Source organism: Lithobates pipiens, unplaced genomic scaffold, assembly GCF_037356315.1.
Source record: "Lithobates pipiens isolate NorthernLeopardFrog02 unplaced genomic scaffold, aLitPip1_a1.2 Scaffold_19, whole genome shotgun sequence".
NCBI lineage: Eukaryota > Metazoa > Chordata > Amphibia > Anura > Ranidae > Lithobates > Lithobates pipiens.
The window spans coordinates 519,224,704-519,240,795 of record NW_027507764.1 but is presented as its reverse complement, the minus strand read 5'-3'; positions in this window follow the sequence as shown (position 1 = coordinate 519,240,795).

Here is a 16,092-nt window from a genome sequence, read left to right as displayed (position 1 = left end):
TCTAGAAAGGAAGTGATGCATATATACACAGAAGGAGGGGCTGACCTGTGTTACTATTGGACAACGGACTTGTATAGACATATTACCAGGCAAATAACTGAATGAAATGAGAATAAGTAAAATTGACTGTAGCATCTCAAAATAATATTGAAACATTATACATATAAAAATTATATATATAAAATATATCATTTAAAGCATGTGGGCAGCACTATATGAGAACATATAAATACTTTTATATATATTTAGGAGAGGGACTGAGATTTTTTATGTACATGTGTGTATGGGACTATATATTGGTGATAACCGCAACCATTATATATAAATAAAGGGGAATAGGATGATAGGGATAGAGGAGGGAGGAAATGAAATGAAAAAAAGGAGTAGAGAAATGAAAATGAATATAAATATATAAAAAAAAAATAATAATAAAATAAATTTTTTTTTATTAAAAATAAAATAAAATAAAGTAAATAATAAAAATAAAAAGTAAAAATAATAATAAGGGGAAAATTGAAGGAAAAATAATAAATAAATAATAAAAATAAATAAAAAATAAAAATGAGGGAAAAATAGTAATAATACTATTATATGAAGATGATAATAAAATTGAGAACTAATAGAATAAAGATAGAAATGAAAATAAAAATAATAATGAAAATAAAAATAAATATAAAAATAAACAGATATATATAAAAATAAAAAATAATAATAATAAAAATGTAAGGATAAGAATAAAAGTAAAAATAAAAATAAAAATAACCATGAAGATAAAAACAGTAAGAATGAAAAAAGTAGATAACAACAAAGTGGAGAATATTTTGTGATGGAGTTGAAATAATAATGGAAAAAGGTAATAGATATGGGATAGATATACTAGTACAACAGAGGTAAGACTGGAACTCCAGAGAGAGGCCGTGGGTAGTTGGAAGTATAAAATATAATGTACTATATTATAAAGTATGAAAAGGAAGGAGTCTGTGTGTAGTCTGATCCGTTAGGGAATTGGGAAACACTATGAGGGGAAGGTATTAGAGAACCGTATGAACTTCAATCTCTTCGTTTAATCCATGTGGTGTCAAAGTATTTAAAGAGTATATCCAGTATGGTTCTTGTTTGCAGAGGTGTTGGAATCTCTCTGCCGGAGTGAATTTTTCGGATATTGCTTCAATTATCCAGACATTCAAATCAGTAGTATTTTTTTGATGGTGTGTTTCAAAGTGTCGTGCGACACTGTATTTGGGATTTGCAACCTCAACCGCACGCCGGTGTTCACCAAACCTAGCTCGGAGGGCCCTGATGGTTCTACCCACATACAACAGACCGCAAGGACAAGAGATACAATAAACCACATATGAAGTGGAGCAATTGTAAAAAGAATTAAAAGTGAAGGTCTTTCCATTATGTGTGAATGATTTCTTACCATGGGTGACATTTTGACAAGTAAGGCAAAGAGCTTTTTTACATTGAAACATTCCTAACAATGAAATTAATGTAAGTTGTTTCATCGTCTGATTTTTCCATGAAGTGCCAGGTTAATGCCTGGATGGGAGACCGCCTGGGAATACCAGGTGTCGTAGGCTTCTTTTTTTTTTCAAATATAATTTTTTCTCCAAACAGGGGAAGACGGTCCCCTGAGTACATAATGCAACAGAGAAATACAGAGCAAAAAGCAGCTGAACAATACTTGATACAGGTATATTCGCAACTGTGAGTCTGCCTTCCATCAATCATAATGATTCAAGGCACGGATAAACTACTGTACCAAGATCCAGGGTCACACAAACCCCAGGTCCCTCCGGCATAATCCATCCAGGGGGGGGTGGGGCCGTCATTCCCAATTTTCCACTTTTTCCAAAAGAGAGAGTGGGTGGAGGGGGTGAGAGATAGGGGAGGAAGGCAGAAAAGAGAAGGGGTGAAAGATCAGGAAAGGAGAAGAGGGGACGAGACACAATGGCAGCCACTGTCCAAGGGGCCAGTCAAGGAAAGCTCAGAGCACTAAGGTGATAGCAGGCGACATCCTTCCAGCCAGAATATAAAGGTATTCCAGATGTCCCAGGTTTGTTTAAAAAATTCTTGTTTACCTTGTGATGTGAGGATCAAGTCCTCCATTTTTTTTAATGTCCTCTATTTTCCTAAGCCAGTGAGTAATGAAAGGGGGGGGAAATGTTTTCCAATAGAGAGGGATGCAGGATTTCGCCGCATTTATCACATGCCGTAAAATTGTTTTTTTGTACTTCTTAATGGGAATCTGTGAATGGTGCAAGAGAAAGAATGCAGCCTCTTCCAGGATGGAGAAGTCTGTGAATTTTTGTGTTATGTATCGGATCTCTGTCCAGAAGTCCACCAAGCTGGGGCAGGACCAAAAAATGTGGAGCAACGTGCCCTCTTCTTCTCCACACCTCCAGCATATGTTCGAGGAAGAGGGGAATTATTTATGCAGCTTTGATGGTGTCAAATACCACCTGGTGAGAAGTTTAAAATTTGTCTCCTGTATCTTCGTGCACAGCGAGGTTTTGAGAGCCAAAGTGATAATGCATTGTGCTGGGGAAAACGAGCAATTAAGGTACTTTTCCCAGTTGGACAGACAGGTTAAGTGTGGGTGATCTGTTTGAGAGAGAATGTGGACCAAAGGGCCTTCGCTCCTGCATAGAGTCTCAAACTCCGTCTGAGGGCGGGCGAAAGTTTGAGTATTGGGGATGGAATGGAAAAAATGATGTTGTTGCGCCGCTCTCCAAAAAGGCAGTTGGAAAAGCCCTGTCGGATCTGTTAGGGTTGAGAAAGAAGGCCATTTTCCATCAATGACGAATTTAGACGCATGGTCTAGGTTGGAATTTCTAAGTGGGTCCCCGGTTCAAAGTTCGAATGGCCACGTATAGGGAATAGGGGGGAAGTCAAAGACGTGAGTGTGTTTTGGGTAGCGATCAGGTGACTGACTTTCAATGAAGCCCCTATAGTGGGATGTGACGTCAATTCTGTGGGTAAATCCTTATAGCCCCACATGATGCTTCTTAGCGGAATTCGGGAGTGAGATTGTCCTAGATGCACCCAGAGCTTAGAAAGTTTGTTTCCATTCCAGTCCAATACACGCCCCAGATGGGAGGCCAGGTAGTAGCATCGCAAGTCAGGGAGAACCAACCCTCCCTGTTGTTTAGGCAATGTCAGCTGTGACCACTTAAGTCTGGGATTTTTGTGGGCCCAGTTAAATTGAGTAGGCAGGGATTGAGCTTGCTTAAAAAACGGGACTGGAATCTGGATCGGGAGAGCTTGGAAAAGATAGGTAAATTTAGGGAGTATGTTCATTTTAATGAGATTGCATCTCCTGAACCAGGAATGGAGGCCAGAATGCCACCCGTGAAGCAAACTGTGGATCTTAGTGACCAGGGGTGGGGGGAAGTTCAACATAAACGTACGCGCGTTGTCCGGTGGAATGTAAGTACCTAAGTACTTAAGGGCTGTATGGGTCCATTTAAATCGAAAATTGGACTGCAAGTCTAGTAACGTTTGCGGGGGGACTTCGACCCCCATGGCCTCTGATTTCAAGAAGTATCCCGTATATCTGGAATTCCCGATGGAGATTTGGCAAGGAAACTCTGGGATTCGTCAACGAGAAATGCATGTCATCTACGTAGGCAGATATCTTGCACTCAATAGTACCCATTTGGAGTCCCGTTATGTCTGAGTTTTGTCGAATTGTGGAGAGAAAGGGTTCCAATGACAGTGCGAATAATAGGGGTGACAGGGGGCAACCCTGTCTGGTCCCATTCCCGATGTCAAGGGGAGATGAGAGCACCCCATTCACTTTGAGTTGAGCTGAAGGGCGTGAGTATATCTAAGGCCGCGTACACACGGGCGGACTGTTCGCTCAACTTTGTCCGCTGAACAGTGTTTCAGCGGACAGTCCGCTCGTGTGTGGGGCTTCAGCGGACAGTTTCAGCGGACAGTTTGACGAACAAAGTTTTTCGGAAATTCCGAAAAACTGTCCGCTGAAACTTGGTTTGAGCGGACAGTCCGCCCGTGTGTAGGCCACTTTCGAAATGAGAAAACTGTTCCTGCTCGGAGGAAAGTCTGCTCATTTCGAGCGCGTCTCCAGGTAGGCGGGGCCCGCGACGGAGACGTCACAGGCTCCGCCGCCTGGAATGTACTTAAAGGGGAACCCCAACGCCGAAAAAAATCGGCGTGGGGGTCCCCCCAAAGTCCACAACAGACCCTTGTCCGAGCACGCTACCCGGCCGGCCAGGAAAGGGGGGCGAGCGAGCGCGCCCCCCCTCCCAAGCCGTACCAGGCCGCGTGCCCTCAACATGGGGGGTGCCTTGGGGAAGGGGGGGCCGCGCGGCCCCCCCACCCCAAAGCACCTTGTCCCCATGTTGATGAGGACAAGGGCCTCTTCCCGACAACCCTGGCCGTTGGTTGTCGGGGTCTGCGGGCGGGGGGCTTGTCGGAATCCGGGAGCCCCCTTTAATAAGGGGGCCCCCGGATACCGGCCCCCCACCCTATGTGAATGAGTATGGGGTACAATGTACCCCTACCCACTCACCTGTAAAATAAAAGTACCCAAAAAAAAAAACACAACACACGAGATAAAATATTTTATTGCACAGCTCCGGGGGTCTTCCGTCTTCGGGGGTCTTCTCGCCGGACTCCTCCGCTATCTTCTTGTAGCTCTTTTGCTAGCGGAGGAGTCCGGCTTTCTTCCTCCCCGCCGCCGGCCTCTTCTCCCGACTTCCTCTTGTCCCCCTCTTCGGTTCTTCTGCCGGGCCACCGCGCCTTCTTATAGCTCTTTTACAGGCGGTGGCCCGGTCTTCTGTCGCCGCTGTCGCCTTCCGGTCGCCTTCCGTTCTTCTTCTTGTTCTTCTTGTTCTTCTTCTTCTTCTCCAGGAGATGTTGACACGTCGCTCTCTCCGGCCGGAATGCCAGAGCCGCGCTGCGCGGCCACTTATATAGTGACAATGGGGCGGTGTCACATGGTATATGTCACATGGGTTGGTCACATGGTGACCCCGCCCCCTTACGATGTCATAGTCCCCATGTGACATCAACCCATGTGACCAACCCATGTGACATATACCATGTGACACCGCCCCATTGTCACTATACAAGTGGCCGCGCAGCGCGGCTCTGGCATTCCGGCCGGAGAGAGCGACGTGTCAACATCTCCTGGAGAAGAAGAAGAACAACAAGAAGAACAAGAAGAAGAACGGAAGGCGACCGGAAGGCGACAGCGGCGACAGAAGACCGGGCCACCGCCTGCAAAAGAGCTATAAGAAGGCGCGGTGGCCCGGCAGAAGAACCGAAGAGGGGGACAAGACCCCCGAAGTCGGGAGAAGAGGCCGGCGGCGGGGAGGAAGAAAGCCGGACTCCTCCGCTAGCAAAAGAGCTACAAGAAGATAGCGGAGGAGTCCGGCGAGAAGACCCCCGAAGACGGAAGACCCCCGGAGCTGTGCAATAAAATATTTTATCTCGTGTGTTGTGTTTTTTTTTTTGGGTACTTTTATTTTACAGGTGATTGGGTAGGGGTACATTGTACCCCATACTCATTCACATAGGGTGGGGGGCGGTATCCGGGGGCCCCCTTATTAAAGGGGGCTCCCGGATTCCGATAAGCCCCCCGCCCGCAGACCCCGACAACCAACGGCCAGGGTTGTCGCGAAGAGGCCCTTGTCCTCATCAACATGGGGACAAGGTGCTTTGGGGTGGGGGGGCCGCGCGGCCCCCCCTTCCCCAAGGCACCCCCCATGTTGAGGGCACGCGGCCTGGTACGGCTTGGGAGGGGGGGCGCGCTCGCTCGCCCCCCTTTCCTGGCCGGCCGGGTAGCGTGCTCGGACAAGGGTCTGTTGTGGACTTTGGGGGGACCCCCACGCCGATTTTTTTCGGCGTTGGGGTTCCCCTTTAAGTACATTCCAGGCGGCGGAGCCTGCGACGTCTCCGTCGCGGGCCCCGCCTACCTGCACACGCGCTCGAAATGAGCGGACTGTTGCCTCGTGTGTGGGCGAGTCCGTTCATTTCAAAAGTTGCGCGGACTTAGTACGACGAACAAAGTTTGCCGTATTTGTCCGCTCAAAAAGTGCTGTGTGTGGGCGTGTTCGTTCATTCAAAAGTTTGAGCGGACTGTTTGACGAACTTAGTTTCGGCAGACAGTCCCCGCGTGTGTACGCGGCCTTACTTATCCATGCCAGCATTCGTTCACTCAGACCTATATGGCGAAGGACCGAGAACATGAATGTCCATTTGACCCGATCAAAAGCCTTCTCGGCATCAGTACTCACGAAAAGACAAGGGGTCCCAGATGACTTTGCTTTATGGACCAGGGTAAGCACCTTAATGGTGTTGTCCCTATCTTCCCTGGTGGGAATAAAACGTAACTGGTCAATATGTATAAGGGACTGCAAGTGCTGTGCCAATCACGTGGCGAGGATTTTAGAGAATCGTTTTAGGACCGAATTTAGGAGGGAAATGGGTCTGTAGCTCCCACATAGGCCCGGGTCTTTGCCCTCCTTAGGTATCAACGAGATGTGGGCTCTAAGGGTATCCTCAGGAAAATCCCCATTCGAGCTCAGAGTATTCAATAAATTCACCAAGCGCGGGCCGAGAATAGGGAGGAAGGTCTTATAGTATTGTGCGGTATATCCGTCAGGGCCCGGAGCCTTACCCACCTTCGGAGGTCCCACGGCCATCTGGACTTCTTCCAGTGTGATCGGGTTCTCCAAGTACTCCCGTGATTCCGATGAGAGGGTTGGTAGACCAGAACCGGTTACATATCTGTCTATATTGTCTTGTCCGGATCCTGAATCGGGCAGGTTGTAGAGATCAGAGTAGCATTTTTCAAAGACTTTGGCTATTTGGGTTGGGGTAGAGGCCCTCTGGCCATTCTCATCTATCAACTGTTGTATGTAAGAGGCAGATTTCAACTCCTTTACCCGACCTGGCTAAGATTTTTCCGCATTTGTCCCCTGACTCCTACATCAGTTTACGACAAAACTGGAGTGCCGCTTTCACTTTATAATGGAGTAGGTCAGTAATCTGGGTACGGAGTGTCCCCAATTCAATCTCTAAGGTCCGTGACGGGGCATGTTTATGTTTCGCTTCCACAGAGGCAAGTTCACAAAACAGATTAGCAAGCTGTTCCTTCCGTGTTCGTTTGATGCGCGCCCCGTGCCTGATAAATACCCTGCGGAGTACTGACTTGTGAGCCTCCCAAATTATCCCCGGGTCGCAGTCCTGCGTTTAGTTTTCTTGGAAATAAAGGTCAAATTCCCTGGTCACATCTGCTAAGTCTTCCAGTATCTGGAGGAGGCTCTCATTAAGGTGCCAGAATAGAGACCTAGGTGAGGGGTTCCTAGAGAGGGTGTAGGTAAGACTACAGGAGCGTGGTCGGACCAAGTAATATGGCCAATGGAAGTGCTCACCAAGTGCAGTTGGTCATGTGGAATCAAGAAGAAGTCTATCCTCAAGTATGATTTGTGAGGGGAAGAGCAAAAAGAGTAGTCCCTTTATCCGGAGTGTTGCAGACACCAGACATCAACTAATTGGTCATTCAGTAAACACTTAGTAATCCGCTTTCTAGAGGAAATGAGGAGCGAGGAGCAAGAGGCAGAAGTGTCAACCGATGGCGAAAGGGGACATTAAAGTCCCCACCTAATATCAACTGGCCCTCCCGAAAGTCACATAATCTGTGCAGGGTAGTTCTGAGGAATGTGTCTTGGTGATCATTGGGAGCGTACACAGTGGCAAACGTAAAAAGGAGCTCTCCAATGTGGCCCCTAAGAAAAAGATATCGGCCCCCAGGGTCCACCAGAGAATCCTGGAGAACCAAAGGGAGCCTGCTAGAGATCAGAATGGAGATTCCCTTGGTCTTAGAGGAGGGGTTAGTAGAGTGGTAGACCTTAGGGAAGGATCTTGACCGTAGAAAGGGGAGGCTAGTATTTTTAAAATGTGTTTCTTGTATAAAGGCCACATCAGTACAGGAAGTCTTCAGTTCTCACAGGAGGATCCACCGTTTTTCAGAGGAGTTCAGTCCCTTAACGTTTAGAGAGGTGACCTTGACTGAGTCTGCCATCGCTCCTCGGGGAGGGGAAGGGGGACGTCAGAGAAAAGCAAAGAAAGTTGAACCAAGGTAGGTATTGGGTAGGTAATGGATGGCGGGAACTAAGGGGGAGAAAGGAAGGAAAGGTAAGGGGAAAAAGAGGTCGGGCACCTAAACCCCAGGGGGAGAGGGAAATTAAGGGTTGTCCGCACTCAACAGTACAGGAATTGTATACTAAAACAGCACAATTATGCTATAGCGTTTACCAGATGTACACTGGGTTTAAAGCGCCGTCCTACTTGGGTTGGTGGGTAGACAGGTCGGAGAGGGAGTCCCCGGATTCCAGTCCCCCCAGTCCCGGCAGTGGTAAATGTCACGTCTGATACCGGTATACAAATAAAAGACAATCAGTAACATCATAGAACCAAAAAACAATAGTATAATCAAAACAGAGGTAGAGCATAGAACTGTCAGCACTGAGGGGTCTCCTCAGCTCGCCCTAAATGTAGGCATGCATGTGGGAGCCCGTCACAACAGAAAAGGCATCACAGAATGGGATCCACCACCCCCCGTCCCATACCCCAAAAGTACATGCAGCCCCCGAACAAATGCATTTCTCCCTTTGGCAGATTGTCCTCTACTTACCCCCTCTCCTCCGTCCACGCCCCAGGGGAAAAGGGGGAGGGAAGGGGGAAAAGAGGGGGGAAGGGGGGAGAGGGTGAGGGAAAGGGGGGATTGAAGGGGGGAGGGAAGTGAAGGAGGTAAGGGAGAGAATGGGGGAGGGAAGGGGGGGCAGCAAGGGAGAGGGGACAAACATGCGGAAAGGTCAAGTCCTTTAGCGCACCCACACCAGCAACCACCCGGACCCCATAAGTTTCAACTCCTCCCCTCCATGGTCACCACATCAAGATGAGCAGCCCTGGTCGGTGCATGGAGAATCCGGCAGGCAAGGGGCTGGGGCCACCATCCCTCCATCCAACGGGAGACTTCACCCGAGCAGCAGTCCTGGGGCCCGCCAATTAGCATCTCTCCTGCATTGCCATCGGGGGCTGTGTAGAGCATCCAGAGCATCCAGAGGGAGGCTGGGACCGCCCAAACAGTAAGGGGTAAATCCTCCAGGGGGTCCAGAGTCAAACTGGAGGGAAGCAGTGTCTCGTACCAATAGGCGCAATAAATAAGTCATCCAGGGTGTCCCCGAAAGCTGCAGAAGGCAATGTTGGCAAAGAGTAGGTGGGGGCCAGAGGGGGTGACGAGGGGCGCAACCAGGGGGAGGGGACACATATGCGGGAATGTCAAGCCCTTCCAGTACAGCGCACTAGGTATCACTCAGACCCCCCAAAGTGCAACTCCCCCCTCTAAGGTCAAGACTCCAGAAGGGAAGATGAGCCGCCCTGGTCTGTACATGAAAGAACCTGCTGCCAAGAGGTTGGGGCCATCATCCCTTCCTCCAATGGGAGATGCCACCAGCATGACAGCCCCGTGTCCTGTCAAGTGGTGCCCCTCCAACAATGTCGTCGGGCTATATGTGGAGCATCAGGGGGGAGGCAGGGACCACCCAAACAGTGAGGGGTAAAGCCTCCAAGGGGGACCGGTGTCAGACAGGAGGATAGTGGTGTCTTGTACAAGTTGGTTAATTAGACAAGTCATCCAGTGTGTTCCTGTGAGCAGCGGAAGGAAAGGTCGGCAAGGATTATGAATGGGTGGGGGCCAGGGAGTGCATAAAACTGCCACCAGATGACCGGGGCAGAGAGGGCAAGGGGATGAAAGTCAGATCTGGTAGGTGGGGGGGTGAGGAGTGTCACTCATATTACTCACGTTGGCCATCCCTTTGAGCTGAGCGCTCTGCATACCCAGGACGTTCTTCTGTATAATCTAGCCTATCTGTATACATTAGCCTGTCTTTTGTACACATTAGCCTCTCTGTATCAACTAGCCGGTCTTCTGTATACACTAGTCCGTCCCTAGCTTGTCTTTTATACACATAGTCTCTCGGTATACCCCGCCTTTCTGTATACATCTTTATACCCTAGCCTCTATGTATAATCTTGCCTCTCATTATACCCCAGCCTGTATTCTGTTTACCCAATTTTGTCTTTTATATAAACTAGCCTGTCTACTGTATAACTTAGCTTCTCATTATACCCCGGCCTCACTGTCAGCTTGTCTCTGTACACTACACTATTCCGTCTGTATACACTAGCAAGTCTGTGTAACCCAGTCTCTCTCTCCCTAGAAAACACCAACCCTGGCCCTGGCAGAGGAGGAGGTTTAAATAGTCCCTCAGGCTCCTCCCACAAATACAGGCTGGCCTGAGGCCAGCCTTCCCACTTTTAATCGGATTCTTCAAGTGGGAAATGCGATATTACTTAAGAACCAAGGCCTAAGGTGTGCCATGGCCTGGATGGTCAGTATGCCTGAAAAGAGGGCAAAAAGACACAAGTATAGGTGGAAAAGGGAAGGTAAAGATCCCATCCATAAAATGACGTATGCCCAAACGCCAACTGTAAGTAACCGGTAACTTACCGCTGTGACGAGGGGCGCAACCAGGGGGAGGGGACACATATGCGGGAATGTCAAGCCCTTCCAGTACAGTGCTCTAGGTATCACTCAGACCCCCCAAAGTGCATCTCCCCCCTCTAAGGTCAAGACTCCAGAAGGGAAGATGAGCCGCCCTGGTCTGTACATGAAAGAACCTGCTGCCAAGGGGTTGGGGCCATCATCCCTTCCTCCAATGGGAGATGCCACCAGCATGACAGCCCCGTGTCCTGTCAAGTGGTGCCCCTCCGACAATGTCGTCGGGGTATATGTGGAGCATCAGGGGGGAGGCAGGGACCACCCAAACAGTGAGGGGTAAAGCCTCCAAGGGGGACCGGTGTCAGAAAGGAGGATAGCGGTGTCTTGTACAAGTTGGTTCATTAGACAAGTCATCCAGTGTGTTCCTGTGAGCAGCTGAAGGAAAGGTCGGTAAGGATTATGAATGGGTGGGGGCCAGGGAGTGCATAAAACTGCCACCAGATGACCGGGGCAGAGAGGGCAAGGGGATGAAAGTCAGATCTGGTAGGTGGGGGGGTGAGGAGTGTCACTCATATTACTCACGTTGGCCATCCCTTGAAGCTGAGCGCTCTGCATACCCAGGACGTTCTTCTGTATAATCTAGCCTATCTGTATACATTAGCCTGTCTTTTGTACACATTAGCCTCTCTGTATCAACTAGCCGGTCCTTTGTATACACTAGTCCGTCCCTAGCTTGTCTTTTATACACCTAGTCTCTCGGTATACCCCGCCTTTCTGTATACATCTTTATACACTAGCCTCTCTGTGTACCCTAGCCTCTCTGTATTATCTTGCCTCTCATTATACCCCAGCCTGTATTCTGTTTACCCAATTTTGTCTTTTATATAAACTAGCCTGTCTACTGTATAACTTAGCTTCTCATTATACCCCGGCCTCACTTTCAGCTTGTCTCTGTACACTAGCCTCTCTGTTTTCCCTAGTCTCTCTGTATAAAATAGCCTCTCTGTATACACTAGTCTGTCCGTATACTCTAGCAAGTCTGCATACACTAGCCTCTTTGTGTAAACAGCCTCTCCCTCTGTATAACCTCGCCTCCATCTCTGCATGTCCAGTACATTCTTCTGTATAATCTAGCCTGTCTTTTGTACACATTAGCCTCTCTGTATAAACTAGCTGGTCTTCTCTATACACTATTCCGTCTGTATACACTAGCAAGTCTGTGTAACCCAGTCTCTCTCTCCCTAGAAAACACCAACCCTGGCCCTGACAGAGGAGGAGGGTTAAATAGTCCCTCAGACTCCTCCCACAAATACGGGATGGCCTGCGGTCAGCCTTCCCACTTGTAATCGGAGTCTTCAAGTGGGAAATGCGATATTACTTAAGAACCAAGGCCTGAGGTGTGCCATGGCCTGGATGGTCAGAAAAGGAAAGGTAAAGATCCCATCCATAAAATGACGTATGCCCAAACGCCAACTGTAAGTAACCGGTAAGTTACCGCTGTGAGAGTAGAACCCACCGACTCTTGACCTGAAGATGAGAAGGAACCCCTTAAGAGCCTGCAAGCTACGCAAACCCAAATGAATGTCCCGTGAAGGATAGGATGAGCCTGATGCCCAAGGTAACCCAGACATGAGAATGAACTTCTTGTGAATGAGAGGATACGTGGGGAAAAGGGAGCAAGGGCTGACCCAAAGAACCCCTGTAAGAAGATGGCTGAGCAGACTGAAAAAACCCAACACAAGACCGCCTGGGGTATACAGTGAGGTTATTATAATTGGAATGAGGCTGGGGTAATAAGATTGGCTTGGGTATACGCCCTAGAAAAGAAACAGAAATCAGAAAAGTCAAACAAGGTAATACAAATAGGCTAATGTTATTCCCCTGAGCCTAGTGTATACAGAAGAATGGCTAGTGTATACAGAGAGGCTAGTGTGTACAGATGACAAGCTATTGTTTACAGATAGGCTTGTGTATACAGAAGAGAGTCTGGGGAATTCAGTGAGGCTAGTGTATGCAGAGAGGCTGGGACACCGAGACTATTGTAAAAAGAAGGCAGGCTAGTGTATATAGGTTACGGGCACGTGTATACAGAAGACAGAGAGGCTAGTCTATATAGAGGGACTGGTGTACACAGAAAGATTAATGTATACAGAAAGGCTAGCGTGTACAGAAGACAGGACTTTATTTTTTGCTAATGCAACTACTTCTAAATCATGTAAAGAGTTACAGTGCTTTTTTCATATTTTGGTGCTGTTAAAAGGTCAGTGGTGTGTTATCAGTGGTGATATCAATGTGACAGTTAATGTGGAGAACTACATATATTCAAAATAGAGCAAAAGAGTGCTAAGTTTATTTTGTTAAGTCATTGACTGATAGACGTTAAGTAATTGGCCGTTATTGGTTTGGCAGTACATGGTTTATTTTGATGTAAGATAGTTTTATTCTCTACCTATAGCCGAGTTTTAGACGACTTTATTATTAGCATTAGTCGCATTAATCATATTTATTATGCAGAGTGTAAGTATTGTAGTGAGACGATATTGCTTTTGAAAGATTTGTATTATTATACATAGCATTGTTAGTAGACCAATAGGACAATTTACATGGCTTAATATTGCAGAGCGTAATTTAACAGGAAAGAAATCCAAAGCGTTAGTTGCAGTAGCTTCATAAAACTGAGAAATCGTTGCATTACTCTAAATGTAAAAGTTTTTCCGGTAGCACTGAGAAGACTGATATTAGATGAGTGATCTACCCATTCCGTTTACTATTGCAGAGAGATACCGGTTAAATGCTAATATCTTAATATTTATTGCTGCGTGTAAGGTAGAAATAAGATCGTTTTGTGTGAGTTGGTTTACCAGGATTTAGAGATCGTAATCTGGTTATTCTAATAATAAATATAGCAAAATAACTCAGATTTATATTGAGACAGTATATGCAGGTCGAGTTTAAGTGGAAATACACGAAATGACAGCAACGACGTGTGTAGGTTTTTATCAATCGGGTTCATTACGTGTCTTTTTTTTTTTTTTTCTTTCAAAAAATTTTTATTAATGCAAGGTACATACAGCTCAGAGAAGTTTACAATTCGTCTTGCACGCACAACGTTAAGAAAAAATAATAACAGATAGTACCTAAATTTGCATCAAATTGTAACAGTGGTGACATAAAAGTCATGTAAAATAAAGTATAGCTTCTTGAGAACAAGTATTCTCATGGTCCGACCTTTACAGTATGTAATAAACGTGAACATCTCAAACAAAGGCCAGGATGCTAAAAATCAAAAGGAAAGCAGAATAGCTAATTTCGTGTTTACAAACAAATACAACACATACAAATCATAACTGGTTATACCCAGGAACACCACTAGGGTGAACCTTTATCACAGTTGGGTACTTCCTTAAGACCATTACGTGTCTTTAATCATGTAGTGAATATACCCCAAATATAGCATAAGGATGAGAAAGGAAAATAACTGGGAGAGGATGACAAGGCAAAAAGACAAACTGCATTAGAAATGTGAATGTGAATTAGAGATGAAATGTCAATCCCCATTGGTAACCATTAATAAAGTTAACACGGCTACGTACAGCAAGGTTTGAGCCTAGCAGCTAAATATTCCTTTATATTGCAGAGCTTAAGTATTGCAGTTGAAAAGAGATCGGAAGCGTTTGTTGCAGTAGCTTCAAAACGACTGAGAAATCATTTCATTACTCTAAATGCAAAAGTTATCCCGGTAGCACTGAGTGTACTGATATTAGTAGCAGAGCGATACCAGCTAAATGTAAGAAGAGCAATTAAACTGTTCACATCGGTAGCATTGCATTGCTCTTAATATGTGAAGCGTGTAAAGAAGCAAAAGATGGTTTTGTTTTATCCTAAAAGTAGCAGTATACGTAATAAAGGTGAGTAGGTTACCTGGATTTAGACATAGGTCGAGTTTAAGTGGAAATACACAAAATATCTAGCTTACCTTTACATTGTTCAATAGAGCCTTGCAAAGTAATACCAAGGCAGAATATCGGACTAGCAATTAGATGAGATGATTGCTGTAATCATAAAATATCAACAACTTGTCTGTAAGGATGAGAAAGTATAATAACTGGAAAAGTATGAAATTTCAAAGAGACAAATTGCATTAGAGATGTGAGATAGACATGAAATCAATCCCCATTGGTTATTTACATGTAACCATTAATACAGTTAACGCGGCTACATACAGCAAAGTGTGAGCTAAACAGCTAAAGGGTATACATTATTTATGAGTAAATTGACGTAGCTTGTAAATTCCAACGTGTAAATCGTTCCATTAATTTCGTTACGCACGAAGACGGCTTACACTGACTTTTTTCCGTTTCCACCGGTTATGCGCATAATGTATCAGTAACCCTGAACATTAATAGTGATAGACAGTTTACAATAGGATGTATGCTTGATGTGAATGTAAAATAGTTGCATTATGTGTTATTAATGTAATCAAACTTTATTGCTATCCTTTGCTACTGCAACCACTTCTCAATCAAGTAAAACGTCCCACTGCTGTTCTCGCATTTTGCTGCTGTTAAAAAATGCGTTGCCAGTGTTATGTGTTACAAATGGTTATCAGTGTGACAGCTAATGTGGAGAAGAAGTAATACACAAAATAGAGTCAGAAAGAGAATCCAATTGCATAGAGGTAGAGAGATGGTTGCATTATTCTTAATGTACCGGCTGTAAAGGGTTTTAAAAAGATGGTTTTGTGTGAATTTTGCTTTAACGTAAAATTAGCTGTAGACATAATAACTATGGTTACGTTTACAATGATTTAGAGATAGTAATCTCTATAATATAAAAATAAGTATATTGAGGCAGTATATATAGGTCGAGATAAAGTGAATACACAAAAGGGATCAAGGGATAGTTGCAAAGTAATATCCTCATTAAGGAAGAATTGTCGGAATAGCAATGAGATTAGATGGTTGCAACATAACACGAAATATGAGCACGGCTAAAAATACAGAAAAACAGTACATTATTTAAGAGTACAGTAGAATATAGTATAAATTTTTTACGATTAAATTGACTTAGCTTGAAAAAATCTAAGTTTAAATCGTTGATTAAATCTTTGAGTAAATCGTAAATTTATCAGCTAAATTAACTCTGAGATTATGATTAATTTGACAGTTCCATTACGCGGTCCATTTCCACTGGTATAATCATAATGTAATATCAGTAATTGCTGTCAGTAAATGTTAAAATTTCATTAGGATGTGGAATTGATATGGATTTACATTAATTTTCTGAAGCATATGGCTTACACTGCTTTTCTCACATTTTGCTGCGGTAAAAAGAAATGTTTTGTCACTGTGTTTTAACTGTGACTTATTTGCTTATGTCATGACAGCTTCATACGGGTTGAGCAATAAAACAGTTTTATTAAGATGTAAGACTAGTTTTATTCTCTACATATATGCTTTTCAGAGAGTTGTATAATATAGACGACCAATAGGACATTGCAAGGAGGAAGTATCGCTGTTCAACGGTAGGAGATTGAAAGCTTAGCTTGATAGTCT